The sequence below is a fragment of the Rhinoraja longicauda genome, chromosome 4 (genome assembly GCF_053455715.1).
Source record: "Rhinoraja longicauda isolate Sanriku21f chromosome 4, sRhiLon1.1, whole genome shotgun sequence".
In the NCBI taxonomy this organism is placed as follows: domain Eukaryota; kingdom Metazoa; phylum Chordata; class Chondrichthyes; order Rajiformes; family Arhynchobatidae; genus Rhinoraja; species Rhinoraja longicauda.
This window is the reverse complement of record NC_135956.1, coordinates 25,844,654-25,868,804: the sequence shown is the minus strand read 5'-3', so window position 1 is coordinate 25,868,804 and position 24,151 is coordinate 25,844,654.

The window sequence follows — 24,151 nt, the reverse complement described above, 5'->3', positions numbered from 1 at the left end:
AGATGCTACGATCAGGCAAATGCCTCCGCTGTCACGCTGTGAAAACGGAGAGGATGAGACGGAGCTTCTTCCCACAGGCCATCAGGACTGTCAACTTTTATAACCCCAGAGACTAAATTTTTGTCGACACTAATAGTAACTTATTAACTTTATTTATATGCTGTAACTGTAATTCCTTTTGTGCACAACCCGCAGGCATTGCCACTTTCATTTCACTGCACATCGTGTATGTGTATGTGACAAATAAATTTGACTTGACTTGACTTGACTTGACTTGTATCCCAACCCCCTGCCAAATTAGTTTAAACCCTCCCCAACAGTGCTAGCAAACCTTCCCGCCAGGATATTGGTCCCCCTCTGGTTAAGGTGGAGACCGTCCGACCTATACAGTTCCCACCTTTCCCAGAAACAGGCCCAATTATCCAGAAAAACGAATCCCTCCCCCCTGCTCCAACTCCTGAGCCACGCATTAAGCTGCTCTATCCTCCTATTCCTATACTCACTAGCTCGTGGCACAGGGAGTAATCCAGAGATTACAACCTTAGAGGTCCTGCACTTCAATCCTCTACCTAGCTCCCTAAATTCTTGTTTCAGGACCTCATCCCTCGTTTTACCAATGTCGTTGGTTCCAATGTGTACAATGACCTCTGACTGGTTCCCCTCCCCCTTCAGGATGCCCTGCAGCCGTTCCCTGACATCCTTGACCCTGGCACCAGGGAGGCAACAGACCATCCGGGTCTCCCGACTGCATCCACAGAATCGCCTATCTGACCCCCTCACTATAGAGTCCCCTATCACTATCGCTCTCTTCTTCCTTTCCCTACCCTTCTGAGCAACAGGGCCGGACTCCGTGCCAGAGGCCCGGGCGACGTCGCTGCCCCCAGGTAGGCTGTACTCCCCAACAGTACCTAAACAGGAGTATTTATTGCCAAGGGGTACATCCACTAGGGTACTCTCTAGTCCCTGCCTCTGCTCCTTGCCCCCCCTAACCGTGACCCACGTGTCTACCTCCCGTGGTCTTGGAGTGACCACCTCTCTATAACTCCTCTCTATAACCTCCTCACTCTCCCTGACCAGACGGAGGTCATCAATCTGCCGCTCCAGGTTCCTAATACGGTCCCTTAGGAACCCCATCTCGTCGCACCTGGCGCAGATGTGGATGTCTGGAAGACTATCAGACTCCCAGATTCCCCACATCCGACACCCAGAACAATAAACTGCCCTAGCACTCATACTCCCCCTTAACTGGGAACGTTGCAGAGTGGTCTGCTCCAACCGCTCCTGGGCCTCTGTAAGAACAAAGCCCCGTGCTCGGTTTTCAAAAACTACCGCCCGGACGCTACTCGAAACCGCTCCAACCGCCCACCCAAAAGAACTGAGTGATCTCCTGGGAGAGGCGAAAAACCGGATTAAAAACCCAGGCCAATTTGGGAAAAAAAAAATCCGGGAAATTCCTCTCCGACCCCAAGCTAGGCAATCGAAACTTGTCCGGGAGATCACACAGGTCTTGCTCCTTACTATCCCCACACAATACTACGGTCTCTGCTCTCTCTCACACACACACGCACACTGATTGCTGCTACTGCTGCTGCTGCTGCTGATTGCTGCTATGCTGCTAGCATGTTGCTAAACTCTCGTCGAAGAGAGGAGGAGAACTTCTTCAAAGTAGACATACCTTGAGGAGAATTCGCAGTGGAGCCTACACATTTTATAAGACATTACTGTTACTGAGAATTTGGTGTCTTTAATAAAGAATGCTCTTATGGTGGTTTTATCTCTATTTGTCTTTACAGGCTGCAACACTAACTATAAACACAATCATAATTTTTCTCTGCCTATTATGGCTGTGTCTTTAGGTGATCTAGATCCTATGTTCTGGATTTCTTCCCTGTCCATATTTGCCTTTCAACGTCTTCTTTTATTTAAAATAAACAACTCGATAGCACCTATCTTTGTAACCAAGTGAGCGGCATAGTAACACTATAGTAGAAGTACAGGTGGCCCACATCTCCAATGACCCTTAGCAATGTTGCTGCCCGAGTGGAGTTTGCACGTTCATTTTGTGACCACATGAGCTTCTCCTGTGTGTTCCATTTTTGAATTGAACTGAATTGAATACATTTTATTAGCCAGGTCAATCATACATTTGCCTTGGTGCTTTGCTCGCAAGTAACAACATGATATACATTAGACAATTAAAAATAAAACATAATATAAACATGTGAAGAATGAAATAAAATACCAGAGCAAAAGGAAGCTACGGACTTTTGGCTGTTCAGTAGAGCTACTGCTCATGGAAAAAAGCTGTTTTTACGTCTGCCTGTGGCGGTTTTGACAGTCCGGAGTCGCCTTCCAGAGGGAAGTGCTTCAAAGAGTTTGTGGCCAGGCCTCACCTCAGTTTTAGTTTCAGTTTCAGGTTAGTTTATTGTCACATACTGAGGTATAGTGAAAAACTTTTGTTGCTTGCTCTCCAGTCAGCAGAAAGACAATATATGATTACAATCGAGCTATTTACAGTGTATAGATCCATGATAGGGGAATAATGTTCAGTGCAAGGTAAAGTCCAATCAAGGATAGTCCAAAGAGGTAGATAGTAGTTCAGCTCTAGTCTCATGTTGTGGTCGGATGATTCAGTTGCTTGATAACAGCTGGGAAGGAACTGTCCCTGAATCTGGGGCAGTGCATTTTCATACTTCCATACCTCAGTAGGTTCATTGGTGACTGTGGCCTTTAGTGCAGGTGCTGGGAAAATCAATAGTGTATTGATGTGAGTCAGAACAGATTAGAACAGAAAATGAATTGGAGAATAGGATTGATGGGATTTCTCTGAGAATCAGCATAGATCCAATGGGCCAAATTACTTCTTGTTTTATTGTACGAAACAGTATATTTTGAAATATGTTTAATGTCTAACTATCTCCATGTGGTTGAGGATTGAATTTTCATTGAAATTATATTAGGATGCATGTAAATACTGTCTACTGTTGACAGATCCTCATTTTCCAGTGTGGTAATATGTAATGAAAATAATTCTGCAAAGTTCTGCAATAGCACAAGTATTTTTTGTTTCACAAAATCATTCATGACCATATCATTCTTGTTAATGCCAGGATCAAGGCTATATTAGGATGCATTTCGTACTTCATTGTCTCCGAGTTACTCATTTAATGGACAATATTCTATTTGTGCAAAGCAAAATAAAGATTTTCTATGAAAATCAGTAGGTCAGGAAATAACATCCATGAATCATAATCACATGCTGTGAACGTTCTTGTATTTTAGCAGCAAATTCTGAAATGCTTGGTAAAATTGAAAGGCCTATGATGAACCCAAAATTAAAACATTTGTGTAGACTTGTGCAATGGTAATTATTTACATTAATAAAACTCAAGGCACCTTGATCATGACAAAGGCCTATAAATTGTATCAGTTCAACAGTTGTTTTGGCTCTATGATTGAGGTTGGGCCACCGATTGGGACCAAGGGGTAGGTAGGGATTGATTGGAGTCTAGAATTAAGTAGAGTTATTGCACCATGAGGTGGTGGTAGGTGAGATATTTGGATTCAAAAATAGATGAATGATTACTACAAAATGCTGGAGTAACAGGCAGCATCTCTGGAGAGAAGGAATGCTCGAGACCCTTCTTCAGACCCAAAACGTCACCTATTCCTTCTCTCCAGAAATGCTACTGCCTGTCCCACTAAGTTACTCCAGCACTTTTTTGTCTGTCTTCGGTTGAAACCAGCATCTGCAGTTCCTTCCTACAGATAGATGGGGAATTATGTGTAGAAAAGAACTGCCAATGCTGGTTTAAATCAAAGATAGACACAAAATGTTGGAGTAACTCAGCGGGACAGGCAGCATCTCTGGAGAGAAGGAATCGGTGACGTTGCAGGTCGAGACCCTTTTTTAGACTCTAATGGGTGACCTTTTGGGTCAAGAATGGTCTCAACCTTAGATGGGGAATTAGTTGGTTCAATGTCACCACAACTGAGAAGGTCCAAAGGAATGTTGGCAAGTAACTAAATCAATGGGGTTATTGATGGTTTCCACTTGCACCTATTATTTGTTGCCCCTAAACCTACAAGATGATGTCAAGGCTCACATAGCACAGCGTAGAACTCCACTGAAAATATACAGTATTAAAACAGATTACAAGATGAATGAAATTAAATAATTACCAACATAGCAATATAATATTGAATACTACAAGAAACAAACTGGTAAAGATAGATTGGAATGGGGCTCTATACATCGTGCCTGGTCTTCCTTCCTTATCTGGCAAACCTTCATCCAAGCTTCTCACAGGGGATTTTTCCTGGGCAACTGTGAGGTTGTAATATGCCTGTGGCTTTTGTAATTGAGATGTTGTGCATTGATGCTGTCCAAGATATCGCAAAACTAGACTTTGATTAAAAACCTGTCTCCTTTTTCTAACCTCTCTCATGTAATCCAGGGCTAACTTTCCATCAGAATTTGCTTTTCTTTCTTCAGTGCTAATATTTCTGCCACAGTGACAGGTGGAATGTGGCTCTCTCTCAAGTTTTAAAAAAGAATTTCAGCCTCTCTCCCCAGATATGTAACAGGAGAAAAGCAATAATCAGCTTTGACCTGCCATATGAATCCCAAGATTCTCCATTTTTTTCCCTGCAGAAATAAAACAAAATTAAACCTCTCTCTGATTTGGCCCTGTTAATATAATCTGGACTATGGAGATATGGTGAGTAAGTAATTAATTTTCTTATTTCCAAAGTTGTTGTTTGGTCTTTTGGCACCTGTTAATCCTCATCAAATCTCTTGCTCAGTCCCACAGAGGCAGGGACTGATACTCTAGGCATTCTTTGATGTAATCCAATGTTTGTATTTGGAAGCAGAGGTTAAATTTCAATTGTATTCAATGTCAAAGTTGTTCCTGATGTTAAGTGAATCAAAACGCAGCCCTTTGTAAACAAACTCAATTGGTTGCAGACCAGTCATTTGTTCGCAGTTACAATTTAAAATTCTTTCAGGCTGAAATTGAATTTGAAGTATAAGTTCTTAATTCTTTGCACAACTGTACAAATGAACACGAACTTACGAATGTTTTTCATTTCAGAGTGTTTCAACATTTTCTATCACAGAGTTTACACAACTCATTGTCCAAGCTGTAATCATATGCTGATGTTGTATATAGAACCTCGAACAGTGCAGCACAGGATATGAGCCCTTCAGCCCACAATGTTTGTGTCGAACATGATGCCTACTTAAACTGATCTCATCTGCCTGTACATGATCCATATTCTTCTATTCCCTGCACTTCCATGTGCCTATCCAAAAGCCTCTTAAACACCTCTGCCGTATCTACCTCTACCACCACCCCTGGCAATGTGGTCCAGGTACCCACCACTTCCTGTGTAAAATAACCTGGGGTAAAGGGCTCTGGCTGTCTACCCTATTGATACCTTTCATCATTTGATATATTTCTATCATCTCTCCTCATCCTCTGACGTTCCAGAGAAAACAATCCTATTGAACCTCTCCCTGCAGCTGAAACCCTCTGATCCAGGCAGCATTCTGGTAAACCTCCTCTGCACCCTCTCTAAACCCTTGGCATCTTTCCTGCAATGGAGCGACCAGACCTGCACGCGATACTCCATATGCGGCCTAACCAAAGTCCTACACAATACACAAAACCAAAAAGATCATGCAATGAAAATCAAAATAGTGGGTGAACACAATGGGTCATGCAGCATCTGTGGAGGCATAAAGTGCATGTTAATACCTATCACTGAAACCTTACATCAGAAATAAGAGGAATAAGAAAGATTGCTAGTGGATAATAGCATGAGGAAGGGGTGTGACAGTGTTTGACAGGTGATAGATGGAAAACAGAGGGGGAGGAGATGAAAGACAGATGGAATTCTATTTGGGTAGATTACAACCCAATGGAGTGAACATTGAATTTCCCAATTTCAGGTACCTATGCACCCATGATGTTCTTCTCCCACACATGATCAACCGATCAGCCAGATTTCATCTCCCTTTATGGTTACATTTTCCAATCCCTCCCCACCCAAACCTGCACGTGGTTCCATCCACCTCTCACCCCCTCCTTGTTCCACCTGTCACTTACCAGCCTCTGTCCAACCCTGCCCTCACACTGCTATCTACTGTGGTGGAGGACACCACTGGGAGGCATGTGTTCCTGAATCTGTAAAATCCAATGTTCATACCATCATGTTGTCAGCTACACAACTAGATAATGAGTTGCTGTTTTTCCAATTTGCATTTGGCCTCAAATGGTAATGCCAACCCCTCCCACCCCCTCCACCCATCTGATTGATTTGCTCATCATCCTCTTCCCATCTGGCTGAACCCAACATCTATCAGCCTCTGTCCCACCTCTCCCCCATGCTGGCAATCTTCCCTCTTCCCACTCAGTCCTGATGGAGAGTGTGAGCTCTAACGGTCAACACTCCTTCCAGCACTCTGTTTTTGTTGGTGAGGTTGCAAGTTGAATCAACTGACTTGTTTTTTACCCTGTTTCTTTGAACACTTTTTGAACTTACACGAGTTTAATCCTTAGCAGCGAAAAAAACCAGTTTGGAAGATGAACGCTTTAAGGAATGTTAGAATTAGTCTTGTGTTAAAAAAATACATTCTTGTTAAGCAAATAAACATGCGAGATTATCCCTAATTGTTTCAAGCTACTTTCCAAAATCCCCATTCAAAAATTCTCAAGGTTTTATATTTGCAGATCACTTTTCTCATATAATTCACATTCCCACAGCTATATTGAATACACTTCTTCCCACCCTGTTTGCTGTAAAGACTCTATCCCGTACTGCTAATTCCTCCGTCTCTGCCACATCTGCGCCCAGGATGAGGTGTTTCATAATGGGGCATCAGAGATGTCCTCGTTCTTTAGGAAACAGGGCTTCCCCTCTTCCATTATAGATGAGGCTCTCACTAGGATCTCCTCAATATCCCACAGCTCCGCTCTTACTCACCCTCTCCCCATTCGTAACAAGAATAGAGTCCCCCTTGTCCTCACCTTCCACCCCATCAGCCGTCGCATACAACAAATTATTTTCCAACATTTCTGTCACCTCCAACGGGATCCCACTACTGGCCACATCTTCCCATCTCCACCCCTTTCTGCTTTCCGCAGAGACCGTTCCCTCCATAACTCCCTGGTCCACTCATCCCTTCCCACCCAAACCACCCACTCCCCAGGTACTTTCCCTGCACCTTTACCTCCCCCCTCGACTCCATCCAAGGACCCAAACAGTCTTTCCAGGTGAGGCAGAGGTTCACCTGCACCTCCTCCAACCTCATCTATTGTATCCGCTGTTCCAGATGTACATCGGTGAGACCAAGCACAGGCTTGGCAATCGTTTCGGTCAACACCTTCGCTCAGTCCGCCTTAACCTACCTGATCTCCCGGTGGCTCAGCACTTCAATTCCCCCTCCCATTCCCAGTCTGACCTTTATGTCATGGGCCTCCTCCATTGTCATAGTGAGGCCCAGCGCAAATTGGAGGAACAGCATCTCATATTTCACTTGGGCAGTTTACACCCCAGCGGTATGAACATTGACTTCTCAAATTTCATATCGTTCCTCCGTCCCTCCAGGGCCGTTTTTACAGCATTATGGGCCCCCGGGCAAAGCAGCGTACTGGGGCCCCTACCGTTACTCTCCCCCACCCCCCTTTCCCTACCAGCCCCCCCCTGTCGTGCCGGCGAAAAGCACTTACCGAAAAGCACTTAGCGATGGACTTAGGGTGCTACATTGTTGCAAAAAGCACTTACAGATCGCTGTGAGAAGCACTTAGGGACCGAAAATGTTGCGAAAAAAGCACTTATTGAACCTACATTTTTAAAGTAGTATTTATTTATTGCAAGTCACTTAACATACACAGATCAGCATGGGGCCCCTATGCTCGTGGGCCCCCGGGCAAGTGCCCATCAGGCCCATGCGTTAAGACGGCCCTGCGTCCCTCCCTTTCCCCTCCCCTTCCCAGTTTTCTCACTAGTCTTCCTGTCTCCTACTACATCCTATCTTTGTCCCGCCCCATCCCCTGACATCAGTCTGAAGAAGGGTCTCGACCCGAAACGTCCTGAAGAAGGGTCTCGACCAGAAACGTCACCCATTCCTTCTCTCCCGAGATGCTGCCTGACCCGCTGAGTTACTCCAGCATTTTGTGTCTACCTTCACATTAACTAGAATGTTAACTGAAAGCAGACACGATGCTTCATAATCTGCACTGAAATTGTTTCCTTCACGTTCCATAGTTCCTATCATCTTTTCTATCACATGCCTAACAAATACAGTTTCCCTCCAGACCCAATTATCACACAGTCTCCATAATTCCCTCTGCACCCTTTCAATCTCACCTTCACATGCTTCAGATTGTTTGTGGTGTTCCTACATCACCCTGATATTTATAAATCGCAGCATTGCTGAATTACTTGGTTATTTTTAACTGTTCCACGATCCACCATTTCACCACTCCCACTGTCCCATACATCTCCATGCAACAAGTTAGATCTGCTTTCACAAGGGTAAATTTCTTGGAAAGTGGCCAGCCCGATGGAGAGTCTGGGTGGGTTCTGAAATTGTGTGTGCGATCAACAGTCCACAGTGTTCACTGACATTGTCAACCTTTCACTTGGACAGACCACCCTCTCCATTTGCTTCAGGAAAACCTCCTTCATTCCAGTGCCCAAGTAGACTAAAGTGGAAGGGTGGGTGAACACAACCCTGTCCTCATCCACAGCGCTGCCTTTGAGATGTTGACTTCAGGTCCCTTGGCTTCCACTGGCAATCTGTCCTGGTCCCTACACATTGATGCAGCGATCAAGAAAGCACATCAGCATTTTTACGTTCCTTGGTGTTTAAGAAGACCTGGCATGCTCATGGGGATTTTCTTGAACTTCTACAGATATGTTATCGAAGGTATTCTGATGGGCTGCAACTGCTCTGGTCCTGACAAACCTGCAGAGAGCAGTGAACACGGTCAAGTCCATTACAGGCTCATCACATCCTTCCATCCAGTCTATCTTTACAGTGTGTAACATCAAGAAGGCTGAAAGTATCATCAAGGATGCCTGCCACCCTGGCCATTCCCTTTTCCCTCTTCTATCTCCTGGGAGAAACAAAAACCTGGACATGCAGACTACCATTAGGCACAACTGCTATTAGACTCCTAAACCAATCACGCCTTTCACACCCCATAACTGGAGGTACTGCGATGCACTTAAAGCTTCCTTTTAATTTTTAGTTTAGTTTAGTATCTGTTCTCCTGTTATTGCATTTTAGTTTTTTTACACACCACTTCAGATATCACTACAATCTTTACACCATTCTGCTGTTTCGCAATAGTCAATGTATTTATTGTTGTATCAATCATGACCAGTGTAGAGTGATAGCCATAGTGTCATACTGTATGGAAGCAGGCCCTTCAGCCCAACTTGTCTATGCTGTTTAAGATGCCCCATCTAAGCTAGTCATATTATTAGTGTTTGGCCCATATCATTCTAAACCTTTCCTATCGATGTACTTGTATAAATAAGTTTTAAATGTTATTATTGTGACTCCTCTTTCTTTCGTATGTCAACTACAACAGTCAAAAGAGGCAATTGGTGCTTCAGAGTACCATAGTTGACAATTTGCTTCAAATGTTGCCAGCTCCGTAGAACTACCCAGGGTGGACAACGAGGATGTAAAGCAGCTCTCACCCCATTATTATGACTGTTTTCTGTATATTATTTATTCTATGAGCTTTATGCAAACAGGAAGTGTCATTGCACCCTGATGTATATGACAATAAACTCATCTGAATCTGAAATTCATTAAAACGTGTGATTGCTTTAGGTTTGGGCACAGGGTAAACCAGAGTTAGGCTCCCAGATATTGGCTGGGATCATGACTGTGTGGTGTCTTAATATTGAGCTGCTACAGTGAAAGCAACATATCTGAAGAAGGGCCTCAACCTGAAATGTTACCTATTCCTTTTGTCCAAGATGCTGCCTGACCCGCTGAGTTGCTCCAGCATTTTGTATCTATCTTCGGTGTAAACCAGCATTTGCAGGTTCTTCCTACACAATTGTCTTATTGTCCACTTATATCTACTTTTAGGTACCTTAGGCTTGTGGATTAATTTTCCTGGAAATTCCCTGAGTGATCAAGGGGAATGGAATTAACATTATTAGGTGTGCATCTGATGCATTGCCCTACACAACTGTGATTCACAGCCGTACGTATTCAGTTAAATGTTTTGAGCAACACAATTTAGCTTTGAAATTGACTTTAAAAAATTACAATAAATGTGAACATTTGTTAAAAAAAACAAATTTAAGTGCCCAAAGTCAGCACACCATGAGGCACATATCCCTCCCTGGAAATGGATTCAGTTTCTAGGTCTGACCATCTCTTTGTTAAAACTTTTTACATAAGGAGCTTTCTTCAACAATTGTTATGGAATAAGTCCAAAGACGTACAGGTTTGTCGGCTAATTGGCTTGGTGAAATTGTAAATCGTCCCTAGTGTGTGCAGGATAGCGTTAGTGTGTGGGGATCGCTGGTCGGCGCGGACTCGGTGGGCCGATTGGGCCGTTTCTTCGCTGTATTTCTAAACTAAACTAAACTAAGTCCAGTACACTAAAATAGTTAAATTACTAACTGAGGTAGACATGTCCATGGTATGCCAGGAAAAAGCTGATGGTTGTCCAAGCAGCTTGGCTCACTGATACGAATATATTAAACCTGCTATTGGGATTGGAATGCATCCTGCTCATCCTCTGATAACTCTGCAAACTCATATCCTGGTAGAGATGTACAATAATCCAGATTGTGCTAGCTAGTTCGAACAGAGAGGCCCTACATATATTTAAGGGTTCAGAAGCTTAAGCTCCTGTCAAACCACTCTTAGATGAGTGGATTGTTTACCTGTGGGGAGACATTAAGCAGTCTGTCTGGCAAACAGGAACTATTTTGCAGATTCTTCAGTTGTTTGTTTTGGACGTTCGTAAGCACAGTGATGGATATTCATTCATGTTGGACAGCTGGCTAACCAAACTAAAATATATATATTTCAGCTTAAACTTCTGCTTTCTTTTGATGCCTTGTTTTCCAGGATTAACAATGTAACTTCATCTTTTGTATGTCAATTGTACCCATTTGCTCTGTGCAAATAAGAACTTGGGGAGTAGATTGAACCTTGAGCAGTGTAAATTACCACCACTTTCGCGCCTCTTTAATGCCCAGCGGGAAACACAACACCAACTATTCGGCAGGGATTTCATGAATGTTAGAAACATGGTTTCAGCACAAAACTCCCCTAAATGATGGCAATTATAGAGCAACAAGTTTTCATCTTGGTGATTTTAAAAATTGAGAACTTCTGTTTATTCACAGAGCAATCAACTTTTAGCATCCCAAATTCCCTGAAACAAAGCTAATCGAAGGACCAGCAGTCCAACACAACGCGTTGGCAGTTTGGTCTTTACAGTTTGGTCTTTACAGTTTGGTCTTTACAGTTTGGTCTTTACAGTTTGGTCTTTCCACAGCTGCACTGCTTAAGCATTAGACTATTCACGTCCAATTATGGAGAATAGATAAACTGATAAGTTAGCAATTTAGAAGCTGAACAATGAACTACACATTACCTGTGTATGAAATATTCTTTTGCATTTGCATCCAATCACACTGATAACAAATTTTGAATGAAAACTCATCACTGTTGAGACTCCTGATCCATGGGAGAATATTCATATTATTTTAATCCCCAGAGTAATTGATGAAATATTGTACAAAGAATAGAATCTGAACATTTCTGTGATAACTTGTGTGTCATTGCTTTTGGGAAGTCTGGAAGAAAAGATTTCCCTCGGGCCCTGCCAAAGCTAATGGGAGGAACAAATTCACATTGTTGTCTTCTCTCCAATTCCTGGCCATAACTAGCCAGACTGAGAGATTGGCAATAGGGTTAGGTAGATGTTGGGTGGGCGAGTTTGGAGGGTGGAACTGGGGAGTGTAGTGGAGGAAAGGGTGGCACAGTGGTGCAGCACTTTGCTTATAGCGCCAGAGACCCAGGTTTGATCCTGATTACAGATGCTTGTCAGTACGGAGTTTGTACGTTCTCCCCGTGACCTGCATAGGTTTTCTCCGGTTTCCTTCCACACTCCAAAGAAGTACAGGTTTGTAGGTTAATGGGATCGTTGGTTGGTGTTTCCGCACTGTATCCCTAAACTAAACTAAATTAAACAAAAGATCACGGCATGCAAGAGGAGTTGAGAGCAATGCATAAAGAATGAAAAAGGTTTTGTGTTTAAGGTTTAACTGATAGTCGGTTGATGGTCAATGTGACATGAAAGGTCTGTTTCCATGCTGTATGACTCTGCAATGTCAAAAAGGCCACATTGGTGGAGCAATTATTTTTAGGAACATAGTAGTCTGCTTGGATGGGGTGCTTAAGATTGAGGGAGTTAAGGAACGTTATCAGGGGTAAAAACAGCAGCAGCCTGGACATTGGTCTTACGCCTGTTAAGTCTACGCAAGCAATTCTGAAAGGGGATTCTATATTCAAAGGTAGACATGGATGTTTCTGTTGCTGCAAGCAAGATTCCAGGATAGTGCATTGGCTCTCAAGTGGTAGGGTCAACTATATCTGTGAGGGGCACTGGACATTCTGAGAGGGGAGGTCATCAATCATATTGGTACCAGTAACTTAGGTAGGAAGAGGGGGAGGGGGGGTTAGGGAGTACGTTATAAAACAGGACCTCCAGAGTTGTAATTTCAACTCGGGAACATTTTTCCTGCATCTAGCCTGTCCAATTCTTTAAGAATTTTATATGTTTCTATAAGATCCCCTCTCATCCTTCTAAATTCCAGTGAATGCAAGCCCAGTTGACCCTTTTTTTCATTATATGTCAGTCCTGCCATCGCGGGAATTAACCTGGTGAACCTACGCTGCACTCCCTCAATAGCAATAATGTCCTTCCTTAAATTAGGAGACCAAAATTACACACAATACTCCAGGTGTGGTCTCACCAGGGCCTTTTACATGCAGTAGGACCTCCTTGCTCCTAAATCAAATCCTCTCACAATGAAGGCCAACATGCCATTAGCTTTCTTCACTGCCTGCTGTACCTGCATGCTTACTTTCAGTAACTGATGTACAAGGACAGCCAGGTGTCATTGCACTGCCTCTTTTCCTAATCTGACACCATTCAGATAATAATCTGCCTTCCTGTTCTTACCACCAAAGTAGATAGCCTCACATTTATCCACATTATACTGCATCTGCCATGCATCTGCCCACTCATCCAACCAACCCAAGTCATCCTGCAGCCTCATAGCATCCTCCTCGCAGCTCACACTGCCAGCCAGCTTTGTGTCATCCGCAAACTTGGAGATGTTGTAAGGCAAGGAATGGAAAGATACCATCATTCAATATGTGGCTGAGGAGCTGGTGCTGGAGATTCAGATGTGAGGCATGTGAGGGGTGGATGATGAGCCCATGGTCTTGAAGCCGCCGGAACACGGTCCGTAAATAGACCAGGTGTTCCTGCTCCGAGCGACTGGCGACCAGGATATCATCCAAATAAATAAAAACAAAAGGCAATTCCCGACCGACATGGTCCATAAGCCGCTGGAAAGCCTGTGCCGCGTTTTTCAAATCGAAAGGCATACGCAACCATTCAAACAACCCGAACGGAGTGATCGTGGCAGTCTTCGGTACGTCTTCCGGATGCACAGGAATCTGGTGGTACCCCCGCACCAAATCAACTTTGGAGAATACCGTGGCACCTTCCAGCCTAGACGAGAAGTCCTGGATGTGCGGTATGGGGTAGCGGTCTGCGGTGGTGACGGCGTTAAGGCGTCGGTAATCTCCACATGGTCTCCACCCCCCAGATGCTTTGGAGACCATATGCAACGGAGAGGCCCACGGGTTGTCGGAACGACGGACAATGCCCATTTGTTCCATCTTCTGAAATTCTTCACGCGCAACCATTAGTTTGTCCGGCGGCAATCTCCGGGCCCGAGCGAAAACGGGGGGCCCCTCGGTGGAAATATAATGGACAACGCCGTGCTTTGCAGAAGGAGCGTCGAAAAGCTGAACGAGCAGCTCCGGAAACTCAGCCAGGACCGCAGCATACGGGTCGGAGGCCACGACGACGGCCTGGACAGTCGGGCTGGGCGGGGTGGCCGGCGGTGGAGCAGCGGGCTCATCGCTGCTAGCGGAGGGTCGAAGGCCTTTACCTCGGACATTGGCTACTAGCGAAAAGGCCCAGAGGAAATCTGCGCCCAGGATCGCCTGACCGACTTCCGCGACGATAAACGACCATTCGTACGTGCGCCAAAACCACCACGTGACCTTGCTGGCCAATCCGAGGGTTTGAATCTCAGGACCAATCACTATGGTCGCTACAATTGACAAGTTTGATTGAAAAGAATCCCAAAGCTTATTATACACACAATAAAAGCAAAAGTGTAACACAGGAGAGATTAGGACCGCTCAAGGACATAGAAGGGAATTTATGTTTGGAGTCAGAGGATATAGGTGAGGTACTAAACAAGTAATTTACACTGGGATTCACCAAGGAGAAGAGCAGGGAGAATAGCAAATAGCATTGTCAGGGCACTTAGAGGTCAAGCAGGAGGTGGTGTTAGGACTCTTGAAGAGCATTAAAATGGACAAGCCTAAGGGCCTGATAGTTCTATCCCAGGTTATTGAGAGAGGCAAGAGAAGAGATTGTAGGGACCTTGCCCTTGCCTTGCCTTACCCCCAGAAGAGGAATTTCTTTAGCTAGAGGGTGGTGAATCTGTGAAATGTATTGCCACAATTGGCTATGGAGGCCAAGACAGTGGGTATATCTTGAAAGCAGAGATTTATTGGTTCTTGATTTGTAAAGGCGTCAAAGTTTACTGGGTGAAGGCAGGAGAATGGGGTTGAGAGGGAAAAATCGATGAGTCACGATCGAATGGCAGAGTAGACTCGAAGGCCAAAATGATCTAATTCTGCTCCTAGGTATCACAAAATGCTGGAGTAACTCAGCAGTTCTTCAGACCAGGATTGGTAGTTTACTACTGTACTTGTCAAAAATAATAAGCAAAAACAAAAAATTCCAGAAGGCTCATAAAGTCCAGAAGTACCAGTGGAGTTAAAAGACATACATGTTCTAAGTTGTGGGAAAATTATGGAGTGGGAAGACGCAAAAATGGTCACTTTTCATTTTCTCACTTTTCCATTTCCAGGAAAGGACTCATGAACTGTAAAGTCAGCCCTGTTTTTCTCCCCTACAGATGCAATCACATTTGGCTGCACTTTCCCATTTTTAAGCCTGAAGGTGTGTTTCTATCAAGATAATACATTACTTGTGGAAGATTTAATCTTCATAAATCTGAACACATTTGAAGAAATTTATGAAATGCATTTGAAAAGTTTCCAAGACCAATATGCTATGAAAAAGGTTATTTGAGAATTTGCACAAAAGATCACATACTTTTCAATTCTATTGAGAAATGGAAATTTCACAACCAGTTATAAAGGTTAACTTTTCAATTAGGTTAAAACAAGAGGACTTTACAGTTGCTAAGTAGAGTAATAAACCTCAGGAATGGAGAAGGGTCCTGACCCGAAATGTCACCTACCCATGTTCTCCAGAGATGCTCCCTGATCCGCTGAGTTACGCCAGCACTTTGTGTTTTTTTGTAGCTGCTTCGGCAGTACCTTTTTTCTGCACCTGGGTTGGTTTTAGAAACAAACAAAGGATTTACAATCGGTGAAAAAAAGGGAAAAAACCATGAGTACCCTAGCAAGATATGGAAACAAATTACAAGGGCTTCTACGAGTCTGCAAAAAAATAAACACTCTGAGAGAGTGAACGGAGTGCTTTGGAGAAAGAAAAACAAATCATACAAAATAATATTTTGCATCTGATTTTTCTATAGAAGGCCTGATTAACATAAATCATAACTAGAGAAAATGCAGGGACGGTGGTTGAGGCAGTTATGCTAGTGGCATTTAAGAGATTTTTAGATAGGTATATGGAAATGCAGGGAATGGAGGGATATGGATTATGTGCAGGCAGATATAAGATAGTCTTGGCATCATGTTCGGCACAGTCATTATGGGCCGAAAGGCCTGTTTTTGTGCGTGTGCTCCATGTTCTATGGCTTTCATAATTATTATTTATCGTTAGTGTTTCAACCCCATAGCATTTTGGTTAATCCAAGTCATTTAGGAACTGTAGATATGTACCTACATTTCCCTCTGTTCCTCCATGCAAATCAACATTCTTCTATTTACAGTCTATTCCTTGTTGTGCTGCAGAGCGCAGGATAAATGACCTCATTTTAGATCCTATTTATCACTTTTCTGTTTAACCGATTAGACCCATGTTAACTTCCTACGGTCTAAAGCCTGATTCCTGACTGTAAAACTCATGGCCAAATATTTGAATCTTCCTCAAATTCTGTGCACTTAAATTTCAATCAGTATTCGTGATTGTATAAGGCAAAAAGCAGTACTCATCCATGTAGAACTAGATACAAATCACTCATGGTTCCCATGGGCTATTATAGTGTACTCATCAACTCTTCAAAAAATATTCCAAAAATAAATAAATCAAGTTGGTAAGTCTTGAAATCACGGGTCACAGGTGCAGAGACAGATGCGTTGGGCCACCAAATTTATACAGACCATCAGGTATCCATTTGCACTAATCTCACACTAATCCAATTTTTTATCTCAATTCCACCCCTCACCTTCCCACCGGGAGCAATTTGCAGTCATTAATGAATCTACCTGACCCATCCTTCGGATGTGGGAGGTAAGTGGAGGACACAGGGAAACCTACATGGTCACAGCAAGAACATGCAAACTCCATATAGTTAGCACCTGAGGTGAAGATTGAATGTGGACGCGCTGTAACTGTGCAGCAGCAGCACTACCTGTTGTGACAATGCACTGACCCCAAGTACCCCTCTGTCAACCAGGAATGCTACTACTGTTGGGATTTATTAATGTTGATTTCTTTTGGATGTAATTACGTTGTTTTAAATGTTTAAATTGGCCAAAGAACATTGAAATAAATAAAGGTTACCAACATAGATATTAATGTTAAGGGCCTGTCCCACTTAGGCGATTTTTTAGGCGACTGCCGGCGACTGTCAAAGTCGTAGCAGATTGCCGAAATGATCTTTTGCCCTACGACAATGACCACGACAATGCCGAGTCAGGTCGATACAAGTTACTTTGTTTGTGAAACTAGCACCTGGCTAAGAGATTATACCGTCTTCAGAAACATCGCAAAATTCCCACGCTTACCTGACCGTAAAACTGTCGCCTCCAATCTACCTGTCAAATGCCCTGACGGTAAATAAATTGGTTAAACAAAACTATCTTCTGGTATCTTCAAATGCCTTTTTTTAATTTAATATTACGTGCTTCTAAATGCATCTGCGACAACCAAGCAAACCTGGGGACAGCATGCGACAGCGCCCGCAATAAGCTACAATACCTGGCGACAAGCCAGCTGTCGCCGAGAAATTTCTATCTGGAATTTTTTTCCGCGACGCGCCGAGATCCGCTACGATTCATTGAAGACTCCTCACGACCATGCCCGCGACACCCCGGCAAACGTTCGGCAACAGCCTAGGCACCAGCAGTCGCCTTAAAATCGCCTAAATGGGACAGGCCCTTTACTGTCTTACCATCTGTATTAAATTAATTTATTTATGTTATTTGTTCGGCTCCTTCTGAATTTCATTCCTGTTTTACATTTTCTCCGCAGATTAAGAATGACTTCCAAGTGCTCACTTCCAGCCAAATATGTTGGCAAAAAAATATAGCGAATATAGGCCTGTAAATATTATATTGCATGTATCTTGGGATGAGGGTTTGCAGTCCAGAAGGGGATCCAGAAGGGAATGCATATTGGAGCTTAAAGTATGTTTTAAAGAATGAAGAAAAGTATAAAGATAATCTCTTCAATTAGAAAAGAGTCAAATTTATGTTTTACATGGCAAGTTTCGCAGTATTATGAAATCTACAGGGGGTGGGATATATGTTTTTTATTACCAGAGTATTGGATTTTTACTCAGTTTCATTTTAAACAGTTTTCCTTCTTTAATTTAATTATTTTATTTATACTTACCACTATACTGGGTGGCACTATGGGGCAATGGTAGAGTTCCTGCCTTACAGCGAATGAAGTGCCGGAGACCATGGTTCGATCCCGACCACGGGTGCTGTCTGTACGGAATTTGTACGTTCTCCCCGTGACCTGTTTGGGTTTTCTCCGAGATCTTCGGTTTCCTCCACTCTCCAAAGACGTACAGGTATGTAGGTTAATTGGCTTGGTAAATGTAAAAATTGTCCCTAGTGGGTGTAGGATAGTGTCAATGTGCGGGGATCGCTGGTCGGCGCGGACCCAGTGAGCCGAAAGGGCCTGTTTCCGCGTTGTATCGCTGAACTAAACTTACCAATTCCCTTCTTTATTTTCTGGTGAATAGGTTATTACTGATCACGTGGCGGCGCCTAACGGCAGCGGCTGACTAGCAGTCTGTCCGTCTTTTTTTGTTGTGTGTCGGTGTTGGGATGGTTTTTATATATTTTTTTTGGTTGTGTATGTGTGGGAGGGGGTGGTGGTGTGGGTGTGTGGGTGTGGGGGGGGGGGGGAAACTTTTCTCTTCCTCACGGCGCGGGATGCGGCTCGGCTGTGGGGCCTAACATCACCCGCTGCGGCTCGGCCGCTGGACTTTACATCCCGGTGCGGCTTGGCCGCTGGACTTTACATCCCGGTGCGGCTCGGCCGCTGGACTTAACAGTGCCCGGTGCAGCTCGGCTGCGGGACTTTTCACCGCTGGTGCGGCTCGGCCGCTGGACTTAACAGTGCCCGGTGCAGCTTGGCTGCGGGGCTTTTCATCGCTGGTGCGGCTCGGCTGCGGACTTGACATCGCCCGGTGCGGCTCGACCACGGGACTTAGCTGCGCAAGGCTTGGTCGCGGGCCTTTCATCGCCCGGTTCGGCCGCGAGACGTTTCAGCGCCCGGTGCGGGGACTGTGCGGGTCGGTCGGGGACGAGCTGTCTGTCCGTGGGCGTGGGGAAGAGAGTGGAAGTTTTGTTGCCTCCATCACAGTGAGGGGGTGTTTGGAGTCACTGTGATGGACGTTTGTGTTGGGGTTATGTGTCTTGTGTTCTCTTTTTTTTTTTCTATGACTGCTATGTAGTTTCGTTCGGTACTTCGGTACCGAACGACAAATAAAGCTCTGTTATACCTGTTATACCTGTTATACTGAGGAGAAAAACAATGTTTTGAAATAGATTACTCACCATGAATCAAATTTCTTCTTGTTTAACTGGGATTGATAGATTAAAATTCGAAGCAACGATTGCCCTTCGAACACAGTCACGTAAACTGGTGTAAAAAATAAACTGCTGGAGGAACTTAAGAAGTCAGGCACCATTTCTGGAAGGAAATGGACCAACAACGTTTTGAGTCAGGATCTTTTTTCAAACTGACAACTAATCATTTACTTCACTTAAAATCACCTCAATCTTTATTGTATAATAGTTTATTTTCTGCTCTTTCCATAGTTTTATTTTCTGAATGTCTGAATGTCTCCTTTCCCACTGGCCAGATATGGCCCAATCTATTACAGGTACTCACCTCCACACCATTGAAGGGATCTATAAGAGGCCCTGCCTCAAAAAAGCAGACAATTTCATCAAAGACCCAATCCACCGTGGCCATGCTCTTAATTTGCTCTTACCACTGGAAAAAAGGTACAAGAGCCTGAAAATTGAGACCACCAGGTTCAGGTATAGCTTCTTCTCAGTAAACACCAGGCTCTTGAACACTGCACAACACTAACAAAGTAGATTGTGGAGGAATGGATCGGGTAAATGCACAGAGTCTCTTGCCCAGAATAGAGTAATTGAGAACCAGAAGACATAGGTTTAAGGTGAGGGGGGAAAGATTTAATAGGAACCTGAGGGGTAACGTTTTTATACACAGAGTAGTGGGTGTATGGAACGAGCTGCCAGAGATGGTAGTTGAGGCAGGTCTATTGCAACATTTACAAAACATTTAGATAGATACATGGATAGGACGGGTTGAGAGGGATACAGGTGGGACTAGTGTGGATGGGATATGTTGGCCAGTGTAGGGAAGTTGGGCTGCAAGGATTACGCTGTAAGATTCTATGACTCAGTATGTGGTGGACATCTGTATACTCTGTACATGGTGGCACAGCGGTAGAGTTGCAGCACCGGAGACCCGGGTTATATTCCAACTATTGGTGCTGTCTGCATGGAGTTTGTACATTCTCCCCGTGATCACGTGGGTATTCCTCTCGCATTCCAAAGACATACAGGTATGTAGGTAAATTGGCTTGGTATAATTGTAAATTGTCCCTAGTGTGTGTAGGATAGTGTTAATGTGCGGGGATCACTGGTCGGTGCGGATACGGTGGTCCGAAGGGCCTGTTTCCACGCTGTATCTCTAAACTAAACTAAACTAAACTAAAAGACTCGATGACTAACCTCAACAACCATGAAATTCTATCGACAGTGTGTTTGGTTGCATTATGGACTTTGCTTTTTTTTTGCACTGATATTATGATTATTAATTTAACGATTTAAAAAATTGTTATATTTATTTATGGGCTTGCTAAGCTGCTACGAGTAACAATTTCATTGTTCTGTTGTTGAATTCGAATTTCATTGTACCTTAATTGGTACATGTGACAATAAACTGACCTTGAGGTCTTGAAACCTTGAAACCTTGATACATATGACAATTAAGCACTCTTGACTTGACTCTTGACTAGGTTGCTGTTGAGACCAACATTTGTTGCCCATCTCTAATTACCCTTGAACTGGTAAAAGAGTTAGTAGTTGCCTTCTTGAACTACTGACCCCTTCTGCCTATGGCACTCCTGCATTCCCGTTATGTAGGAAGGTCCAAGAATTTAATGCAGCAACAACAAAAGAAATGGTAGGAAGGAACTGCAGATGTTGGTTTACACCGAAGATAGACATGAAAGCCTGAGTAACTCAGCGGGTCAGGCAGCATCTCTGAAGAAAAGGAATAGGTGACGCTTCAGGTCGACACCATTCTTCAAACTTCCAGACTCTCTTCTGAAGAAGGGTTTCGACCCGAAATATCACCTTTTCCCTTTCTCTCCAGAGATGCTGCCTGAACCGCTGTTGCTCCAGCTTTTTGTGCCTATCTTAAAAAAAAAGGTGACGTGTTTCCAAGTAAGGAAGCATGCAGGTTCAGCAGGCAGTGAAGAAAGCCAATGGAATGTTGGCCTTCGTAACAAGAGGAGTTGAGTATAGGAGCAAAGAGGTCCTTCTACAGTTGTACCGGGCCCTGGTGAGACCGCACCTGGAGTACTGTGTGCAGTTTTGGTCTCCAAATTTGAGGAAGGATATTCTTGCTATGGAGGGCGTGCAGCGTAGGTTCACTAGATTAATTCCCGGAATGGCGGGACTGTCGTATGTTGAAAGGCTGGAGCGATTGGGCTTGTATACACTGGAATTTAGAAGGATGAGGGGGGATCTTATTGAAACATATAAGATAATTAGGGGATTGGACACATTAGAGGCAGATAACATGTTCCCAATGTTGGGGGAGTCCAGAACAAGGGGCCACAGTTTGAGAATAAGGGGTAGGCCATTTAGAACGGAGATGAGGAAGAACTTTTTCAGTCAGAGGGTGGTGAAGGTGTGGAATTCTCTGCCTCAGAAGGCAGTGGAGGCCAGTTCGTTGGATGCTTTCAAGAGAGAGCTGGATAGAGCTCTTAAGGATAGCGGAGTGAGGGGGTATGGGGAGAAGGCAGGAACGGGGTACTGATTGATAGTGATCAGCCATGATCGCATTGAATGGCGGTGCTGGCTCGAAGGGCTGAATGGCCTACTCCTGCACCTATTGTCTATTGTCTATTGTCTATTGTATGCAACTAGTGGTAGATAAATTGAGGAGTTCTGAACATTGTGCCATCATTAAGAGAATGTCATTGAAGAAACAACATAACTGCCCTGAGGAATACCAGCAGTTGTCACATGGAGCTCAAATTATTACCCTCGAACAAATGCAACCATTTAGGATATGTCGGGCAGTCTTAGGTAATGTTAGATAGAGTTAATAACTCTTAAGTTATGTTCACATATCTCTTAGGTATCTTTATGGAAACGTACAAAGCCTATTTAAATGGACGATTTGAAAGCTCTCTTTAGGGTGCAATAGAATTTCTTGGCCCTAATATTTTCCAGGTAAATTCTGGAAATAATTAACCCTCCCAGTTATACCCCTTCCCCCACTTCTTTACCTCCTCCTACCTTATTTGGAACCTTGGCCAGTTGTGTAGGAAAATAACTGCAGATGCTGGTACAAATCGAAGGTATCACAAACTGCTGGAGTAACTCAGCAGGTCAGGCAGCATCTAGGAGAGAGGGAATGGGTGACGTTTTGGGTCGAGACCCTTCTTCAGTCTGAAGAAGGGTCTTGACCCGAAACGTCACCCATTCCCTCTCTCCTAGATGCTGCCTGACCTGCTGAGTTACTCCAGCATTTTGTGGAACCTTGGCCAGATCTTTTCCCTCTTGTTCTGAAGACCCAGAAAAATGGCTATCAAACCCCACGACTTCTTCTGCAAAATGGGTTCACTAGAGATGTCATGTGAGCTCCAGCCACATATAATGAAAGTGGAAAATGTAAATTCTCAAGTTAATGACTAAAGCACGTTTCTAAAGCAACCAGAACTCCTACCAAGACACCACCAATATGCCAATAAATCCCACACAAGGATTAACATCAAACATTTGCTGTGTAATAATTTCAGCATATGTGCAAGATCAGTGCAATCTTTTAACCCAGTTTAATAGGTAGTTTTGGTCATGCAAACTATGTACAACTATTATTTGCCATCACACATTGGAACAAAATGAGCATTTTTGATGTTGAGTAATTATCTCTGTTTTTCTGCAGCTGAGTTTGGTCCTGGCTGGCATCTGCTCCTGGTCCTGGATATTTAAACTGAAAGGATTCAATTCGCAGAATAGTTTGTATCCTATTACCGCGCTATAGGGGATTATTATACGATTAAATCATTATGAGAGAAAATTTAGAACCTAAAAATAAAACAAAGGGCTATAATTATTTTTGCAATCTTCTGCAAAAATTGTATTTTATTTCATCAACGGAAATAGTAGATGAAATTAGTTTTCAATCTCCATTTACAATTTGTGGTTATCTTTCAAAACAAACAGTCTACAGAGCAATTTACCCTTTAAAAATTACAAAATGAGGCTGGCAGAAGTTGAATTGCTTTCGAGACTTGCAATCAATACAACAAAAAAAACAGGAATTACTCTTGCATTGATTGAATTAGCCTTCAGGGATGTGTGGGATACCTCTGGTATTGAATGAACAGGGTTTCCCTGTTCCAATAAGGATATCACTTATCGCAGAGACGAATAGTGGAGATTAGTCAAAGTGACAGGTTATTCACATTTTTTTTTAACAGGGCAACCGTGAAGGAAGATGTGTGGGATGAGCTTAATAAAATATTTGGAAATCTGTTATCTGCTCTGTGAATTGGAGTACACTGTGGGTAGCTACAAGGATTTGATTAAGTGTCTTCAGATGTAAGTTCAGCCATCTGTAATGTGTAAAAAGTGTGAGCAATGCAACTAATGAGCAGCAGCTATCATTTGCCAAGAAAACAACATCTTCAAACAAGTGGCCTCAGGGGTGTAAGAAGTCTTAAGACCTCATGCACGAAAGAGAAAAACAGCTATAATAAGATTGATCTGAAATGCTACTTGGGAAACTTTCTGTGTATCCAGTGATAAAAAATACGTCAATTTTCAAATACATATAAATCAAAAAGCCTCTCTCCATTTGCTCAGCAGGTTTATTTGTTTCAATCATCGTAGAGGTATAGGTTTAGATTTAGATTTAGGTTTAGTTTAATATTGTCACATGTACTGAGGTAGAGTCAAAAGCTTTTGTTTGCATGCTAACCAGTAAAAAAAAGACTGAACATAAACAATCTAGCCATCCAAAGTGCACAGATAAAGGATAAAGGGTACAGCATTTAGTGCAAGATATAACACTGAAGTCTGATAACCTTTGATTAAACATAGTTCAAAGGT